Source organism: Anas acuta, chromosome 2, assembly GCF_963932015.1.
Source record: "Anas acuta chromosome 2, bAnaAcu1.1, whole genome shotgun sequence".
NCBI lineage: Eukaryota > Metazoa > Chordata > Aves > Anseriformes > Anatidae > Anas > Anas acuta.
Window position 1 is genome coordinate 16,505,885 of NC_088980.1, and position 8,381 is coordinate 16,514,265.

At 44.5% G+C, this 8,381-nt stretch overlaps 1 long non-coding RNA gene across 1 annotated transcript; it reads right to left on the reverse strand.

Moving 5' to 3' along the window:
- Positions 1–2,501: 2,501 nt before the first annotated feature.
- On the reverse strand, positions 2,502–6,389 carry LOC137852187 (uncharacterized). The gene is made up of 4 exons (XR_011093710.1): positions 5,930–6,389; positions 5,347–5,388; positions 3,970–4,182; positions 2,502–3,822 (listed from the first exon to the last, which is right to left on the reverse strand). It is a non-coding gene; the product is annotated as an uncharacterized lncRNA (long non-coding RNA).
- Positions 6,390–8,381: the final 1,992 nt, after the last annotated feature.

Below are 8,381 nucleotides of genomic sequence, written 5' to 3' on the forward strand. Positions count from 1 at the left end.
TAAGAAAACAATAAGGCAGAACAATTGCAAAGAGTCAGAAAACACCATGTGGGAGGTATACACAGTCTGAGTTCAGCCCCTCTGCATCCCTGCGATGCCTGACAACCTGTAATTACAGGCTCATAGACATGACTTCTACTTCAAGTTTCACTTCAATCATAGATCCGCAGAGACAGCCTCTCTTTTTGGTGTAACCATCCTTAATTTCATTGACCTAAGCTTCCCAACTGTCTCTTTTGACATTGGCTTTTAATACAATTCATTCATTTTTTTTCTCTATTTCCCAAATAGTCTGTGGAGCCAGACTAATCGCCACTCATCAAGTGCCCATTGTGTTTCTGTTTCCCTGTCCCATGGTAACAGACACTTTTATTGTGATTATTCATCTGCTGTTCTTTCATTAATGAAACATTTAGATCTCACTGCCACAAGGGCTTTTCAATAACCTTATGGTATAAATACACTTTCAAATGGAAACCTATTCTTCTGTACCCTCATCAGTGAAACTTGAGATCGTGTTCTAGCTTCTCACTTGACCAGTGAGAGTAAGAAATGTCCACTTCAGGAACCGATAATCTCCATTCCCTCTTGATGGGCTAGTTCGCTGTTTGCTGCAGCTGTGATGTCCTTGAGTAAAGAGCTATGAGGGGAAAGGACCATTAATATTTAACTTTTTAAGGTATCTCCTCCCACCCAATGCACTCTAGTAAGAGGATAAGTATCTGAGACCTTCAGGATCTGCCTGATTCCCTCTGCTGGTAGGATTATGCCTGTATTTGTTCCAGCTTGTGCCGGGTTGTGCACGTGTTGCTAAAAATGTCATTTAGATAGGCCTAGTACGTACAGATCAGGAGTGTGTTTATCAAGGGAATGCCCCTACTGCTGCATAGAGTCGTGGCTGTCATCACTGCCTGGTCCCTGCCAGGTCCCTGCTGTGCCTCCAAGTCAACTGGTGGGGCTTTTCTGCCCAGCAGGCTGTGTGCGGATTAGCTCTCCATGCTCTTTGGCTCAGTCTGCTTTTCCTTTTAATTAAGGCCAATCCTGTTATCTAGAACTGGAAAAAATTAAGACACGTTTAGCCTTGCATCAAGTGTGTTTATGATCATTCTTGGTAGCATAAAAATGCCTTATCCAGGAAGACTGTCTCCTGGATTGCTCACCTTCAAGGACTGTTTTTATAGGTTTATTTGGGGGGATAACTGAGTGAACTTTCCAGGCACAGTGACTGCCATATAGACTGAGTTACGGACTTTGCCCTTTGCCTTAGCTAGCTGATGTCTGTAGTGATAACAGAAGAGGAAGAAAAACTATCCTTGAGCCATACTCATTTTTATAGATCATATTCCTCAAAGCAAAAATCTGTCAGGAGGATGGTGATGATGGCAATTTATTATTTTTTTTTAATCATGTGGGAAGCTCTTCTCCTTGTAGTCCTCTAACAAGGAATCTGTGTCGGTCCTCCTGTAAGTTCCTGATTGTCTCTTTGGTTCCCTCCTTACTGCTTCTTCTTCCCCTCTTCTTTATCCCCTTAGATTTTTTTTATTATTATTATTATTTTTTGCTCTCTTGCAGATCAAAAAAGAGGTCTGATCCCCCACAGAAATAATGTCCTCATTTCTACCAATCTCTTTAATCACAGTCATGACAGGTGGTGCTGGGGGTGTCTTCCAGACCTGTCACTCTGACTGCGCTCCCAGGGTCACACAGACCCTGGCAGTCTCCCTGACAAATGTCTCTCCTTTGTCAGCTTCAAGGTTTTACTCACACTTCTTTTTGCCACGTCCATGTATCACCTTGATCCATTTATTATTGCCTGTGTCTCTGCAATATAGCCTACTTTTGCTTGGAGGGCCTCTCTGTTTTCATTTGCCCCCCCTGCTGCCACCTCTGCAGCCTGTCCGCGAACTCCTTGAGCAAGGAGACAGTCACATTGCTGCCAGGTTTATTCCTCCTGAGCAGTCTTCTCAGGCTCCCGAAGAGCTGAGTCTCCTAAGTGTCCTTTTCTGCACATCCAAACACTCCTTTCTGTTTTGCAGGACTACGAGATGGCAGTGATATTGCCCACCCATACCATTAGCCACCCTGAGCTGATGTGGTGCTCTGGCACTGGCCGGCCATCACAAAAAAAACATGTGCCCCTTCCTTCTGGATGGCTCCTTATTTTAGCACTCACAGTTTGAGCAGCTACCTCCAGAGCTGCTCAGGAAGGACAGGAGGGTTGTTTTCTGCCTGTGATACTGAAGCACTTCCAAGCCCCTACTGCAGAGCAGGTCCCTCCAGACAAACGTCTCCGCAAGATGGTGCCTGCCCAAAACCACCTATAATTGGAGTGCAAGGCAAAAGACCAGGAGAGAAACAACAGGTTCACAGCACACAGGAAACTAGTGAGGTAATACCAAGGGAGTACACTTATAGAGCAAGATAATGAGCCTATAGTAGCCTGTAATGAGATTATTCCCCAAAGGCTTGTTTTTGTAAGAACTTTAATGTAGAGACAAGATTTTCACCATGCTGCTGCCAGCCCTGCATCTTGCTGCTGCTGCCCTCAACATCTGAAGGCCTGAAACAGCCTGGCCTGTTGCTCAGGATTTTGCAGAGGAGCACAACGAGTGAAAATGCTGGACTCTCTACAGGGAGTTGTGCTCAGTGTTTGCAGAGGATGGTGAGAACAGTTCTGGGGGGAGCCGTGGGGAGAGCAGATTCAGGCTGCCTGGCTCAGGTGATGGAGATGCCTTTCAGAAGTCTCTCTTTCAGCACAATTCTCACGTTTTAGCCAGCTGACAGCCTGCTCTTTGAAAGGGCATCTGTGTAACTGTGTGAACACGGTCCTTTCAGATCCCTGCGCTATTGTGCATCGCTCTGTGAACTCAATACACCCAGGTGGGAGTTCACACAGATCAGCGCCTTCTGAACATTTCATCAGGTGCATCAATTTCGTTGTACAGGCAAGTCACCTGAATTTGACCTGGGTTGTCTCAGCAAGGGAGATTCTGCAAGCTTTGAGGCCAATAGCCTTGTCTTCTAAAACAAATCTATGTTCTTCCCTGAACCTTGCAATAGCTTGTTTTGTACCCAGAAACTGAACCTCTCGTGACATCATTGTGACCTGTAAAGAAAGCTAACATTTTGGAAAATCCTCCAGTCCTTGACTTTTCTCTAAGCTGCTATCTGTGCATGGGATTTATGGCCAGAGTGACTGTTCCTTGCTGTCCTTCTGGCTAGAGAAATGTCAGCCCACAGACAACAATCCTGGGGCATGTCTGGGATAACTGACATGGCTCCAGCTCTGAACTGTGAATAATGCGTGTGTCAGGGGTGAGCTGTTCTGGATCAAGCAAGAAGGTTTAAAAAACAAAGAAGGGGGGAAAACAACATGAGAAAATCTTTGGTTGTTTATGAGGAACGTCCACGTGGATGTATTGATATGGTGACAGTCTTACAGGAGAAAACTTTTTTTTTTTAATTGCAAAAGTTGCTTCATTCTAATCAGTTGTTCATAACAAACAGATCAAAGATCTTAATATGCTTTATCTGCATAAGAATATGTGCCATTTTGGTTCAACCTGGTGCCGTGTGTTGCAAGAGTATTCTTATTTAACTTAAGAATAAATTTCAATTTATTATCAACCTGCCTTGAGCTCACATAAAGTAAAACAGAAAAAGACCTGTCTCGGGAGATTGCAGAATTAACCACACACTTTCAAAGCAGCTTGTCTCACAGGGTGCGGTTCATCTGGCAGTTTTGTAGACATCTTTATCAGAGTTGGTCACCACAATCTGTGTATCTATAGTCAGGGAATCTGGGTCACAATTCATTCCATCCTAAAGCAGATGCATAAATAGATTGGTTGGGTTATACTATGTGGGTGCCTCGCCTTTCCCAATGCTCCTAAATGGATCTAAGGGAGATGAGCTCAGCTGAAGACCTCTAGGCTCTGATGCTCTAAATTCAGGACACACAAACCCTACCTGTTTTGCTGCAGAGAGGTGCCCTGAGCCCTCCACGCAGGGCCCAGCCCCATGGAGCCCCCCAGCTCTGAGGGTATGGGGGGGCAGGGTCTGCCTCAGGTGCTGGTGGAACTGCAGAAAATAACGCACGGAGGATTTCATCGCTACTACAGGCACCAAGAGCAGTTGCCTCAGGAAGGGTGGATGCAGACGGAAGAGGAACCTAATGCTGAACTGAAGAGAGGTTAGGAGGTGCTTGGGATGTTCATAACTCACTACAGAAAGTGTGTGTGTCTGTGTGTCCCCACCTCCCCAACATTTTCTGGTAAAGAGAGGGATAGTACAGCTAGTACACCTGCAGCAGAGGAGGACAAAGACATCCGTGGCCTAAATATGCTGAAGAGTGGAGACGAAGATCCCCATCAGCACAGGTACTCACTCACAGGCCAGGGGACTCTGAAATCTCAATGGGGATCAAATCAAATGGGGACAAGAGATCTTATAAACTTTAATGATGAAAGGGCAGTTCCAAGGATCAGGAAAAATGGAGGGTAGCAGTCAATCAGCCTAAGGGACAGCTATCACTTCCCTTCCACCTCCTAAAGAAGCAGACGTGAGCTGCCAACCTGATACATCAGCAGCTCAGCCTGTGTCCGCAGCTCCCTCACCTCCCATGGGCTCATCCACAAATGGTCTTAGGGATGTTGGACTCTATTCTTCCAGCTTAGGATATTCTATGAGTCTATGTTACCCAGCTTTCTTGAATCCTATGTTTTTTGGAAGGAAATCTATGACTACAGGTGTGTGGAAAGTGGAAATTCAGTTTGTGAAATATTTTCACTTTATGACCCATGGGTTTGTTATTATCAGGAACTCCCCTCTCCCCTTATCACAATATCCTACACATAAAAATGCAGAAGAGAACATTTCATTGGGGTAGTCCGATGTTCAATTCACTATTGGCTTTTAAAGTTACTGGGATATTCTCCTTGTTATTCCTCCCCTTAAGAAAGTGACACATTAAATAAAGCAAACTGGTTTCCTGAAGTGTTTTGAATTAACTAAAAACCATCATCTGGTATAAAATGGTGGCTGTTGGTTTTGTTATTTTCTACCTCATTTCTCCCCAGAAAGAACTGAGGATGAACTTGGGACTGAAATCTCATGGGGTTTTAGCTATCTTTATGGGACACATTAAGCTGCTTAGTTCTGCATTGTCTGCAGTTCTGATTAATTGGGTAGTAAAGCTTTGGGTTGCAGAAACCAGGCATGGGGTTTTCCAGCCATGTCCTTGTAGCTAAAGCTAGCCTAACTGATCCAGTAGGCTGCAGTGCTGGAGAAGAACGTACTTTCCTGGAACTTTTGGAAAAAATGAGATGCTGAACTTGGTGGTCTTACCCAGTAGAGGGGATCCTGTGGCTCCCACAGAACATTTGAAGGCTGGTATGGAGCACGGCAGGTGAAAGAAAAAATAAAAAAAATGAGAGCCCATAATGAAATTGTTTTCCAAATTCAATAGCTAGCTCTAATTAAGTACTGGGAGAGCTTTTCAAGTTCTGAAGGCTTCTGAGTGTTTAAATTATTCTGACATCCTCCTATTATCTGAGATATTAACGTAGCTAAAGCCTGTGAAAAATGCAAGCTATGTCTGCATATTTTGTTTGGTGCTATCAGTTAATCCCAAGACTTCTTGAGGAATCCAGTTCTTAGTATGGGATTTAGAAAAATTACATTAATGTTCCTTTGCCTCCAACCCTACATCCTTGTAGCCCATTAGATTTAAATTACAGCCTCTCCCAGCTTGACTGCTAGACATCCCTGCTTTTATGCCTCCTGGCACATGTTTCTCCCCCACCAGTCTGTAAAAATGCTGCTGCCCACCTTGTCCCTCTCTCTGGCACTAACTGCACCAGCTCCATCTGGTGCTGACCTGCATTCCACCTATCTCCAACCTACTCTTTGCAACCTTGACATCACACACCTGCTCTTTTGGTCTCAGTCCCCACTTCAGACCCTCCTCTTCCTTGACCTCCTGCACATCCCTGGCTTCTCCTGAGCTGTGAGATTTTGAAGGGGACTCACTCACAGAACAGGATGATGTGGCACACAGCCCAGACAACAAGGAAAATCAGAGGTCAGAGGCAGATGCTAGTGTGCTTCTCACACCTCATGAGTTATTGCATCTGCTCCTTCTGCTGAACCCACCAGTGATCCAAACAGCTGTAGGCTAAATACAGAGATTAACAGAAGACCTGAGGCCTGGGGCCCGTAAAGTACTAAGGGACACAGCTGCAGGCAATTTCAGCAGCGTTTAATGGTAGGCACAGTGAAGAAATTAGGAAACTGTGGGAGAAAACAGGTTGCAAAAACTTCCAGCTGCAAATCTAAAGCCCTGACAGAGGTGCTTTGGCACGTGGGACACCTGGTGGAGCTGATGTGATGAATTCTTGTCTCCCTGGAGCTTCTTTCCCTGCTCAGCAATATGGCTTTGGACAAAATGGTTTGGGGGCCTGGTGTAGCTGCTCCCTCAGCTGTTGCCTCATGGGCACTCATTTCTGAACTCCATCAGCTCTGTGGTCAAGGAAACCTTGAGACAGGCACCTAACATGTCTTCCCACCTGATTCACAAGGCCACTGCCTTAGTGCCTGGGTATCTGAAGGCTTCATTTCTTCATCTTTAAAAGGAAAATAGTAAGTCAGCCTCTCCCAGGCCCTCCTTGGCTAAGTCAAGGACTATTCAACTCACTGAAGTCCAGGTTCAGGGTCTCTTCCTGGAGTCATACAACAACACTCTGGGGGGGCTGTTTCCCCAGGAAAGACAAGCCAGAGCTGAGGCTGTGCATGTTGTTGGATGGGAAGTGCAGGAGGAAAGGCTCTCGCTACCAAACTACTGAACAGTGCAATGAAGACATGTGCATAAGGCAGGATCTTCCCCATCAGATTCCTGTTGTTTCAGCCATCACATCTGATGGGTCATGTGCTAGGCTGCATGTGAGCTCTGCAGCAGGTTCATTCTGCAGAGCATCCCTCAGTCCTGGGCTGCAGTCCCACTGCTGGGGCTTGTGGGGCTCCTGCTTGGCCTGGGCACTTTGGGCTCCTCTGCATGAAGTCTAGCCTGCAGCAGCTGAACGATGCACGCCGATATAACCCAATGAGCTGGAGGGAAAACCTGGGTCCCTCCTGACAGCCACCCCCTTGGTAGTGCAGGCAGCAAATGGCAGGAGAAAATGGAGGAAAAAAAGGGGAGCAAAGAAAGGCAAAATTTAATGAAGTTCAGTCAAGATTAATGTCAGCAACCAACTGTAAAATACAAGAGGCCTTAGAGACTCTCCGAAATGTTGCTAATAAAAAGGAAGAAAAAGAATAACAGTGCTTAAGATTTTTTATTTATTTATTTGTGGTATCAAGGAGGTACTGGAGGGACCAGTTTACAGGGAAAGATAAAAAGAGCAAGAAGACTATAGCTCATTTTAAACCTAGCATGGCCACAGCTGGCAAGAGACAGAAAAATACAGACTCTAGGAAAGGAGAGGAATTGTTTAAGGCTGACTGAAGTAGAGGAACTGGGAGTAAAGAGATGAAGTTGAACATCATATTGCTCATCACTGATTCAGAGTCCCTGGAGTCACTGCTTTTATTAAGAGAAACAAAGCCTCTGAGCTTGAAGGACTGTATCATGCAAAAGTGGGCATCATCCACAAAAGGTTGACACACATCATGAGATGGCAGTGATGAATGCTTTTGGCAGGGCCTTGAGTCAACTTGCCCAGCACACCAGAAGATTATCACTTAATCTTCTGGTGAAAAAAAAAAAAAAAAAAAAAAAAAAGTATTGGGCTCTTTGCCTCTAAAGGTCTTTCACAGAGGAACAGGAAAGTGTTTGCAATGGGGAACTTGTGTCTGGTTGTCATGGCAATAAACCATGCTGATCTCTAACACTTTTATAAGGCAGTATGTATATATGAAAGGAATAATAGGATTAGCTGGATAGTTACATTACTTAAATGTAAATGTGATTATTAATTCAAACTCATTCTACATCTGGGTGAAATTCTTAGACAGGGGGTCACTTTTTGCAGCAGAGAGATGATGCTCACCGTTTCTAGGGGCTGGTAACTTTATACGTCTAGTTTGATGACTGACAGCAATACCTTCTGGCATTAGAGGGGCTTTCAGTGGTGATTAAGGTTGTGTTTACTTCTGTGTTATTCTTTGCTGCAAGTAAATTTGCTTGACATAATTATAAGGAAATAAATATTCAGTGTGATTATCATTTAATAAGGAGAGAATTATATATATATTTTTATGTATCAGGCTAGAATTCAACTTGATTTAGTGACCCAAAGTGAGCAAGCATCAGTCCTCACAATTACATGGTCTAAATTTAATTTAAGACAGGCTTCAGTTGCACATGTACAGTATTTCTGATGTTT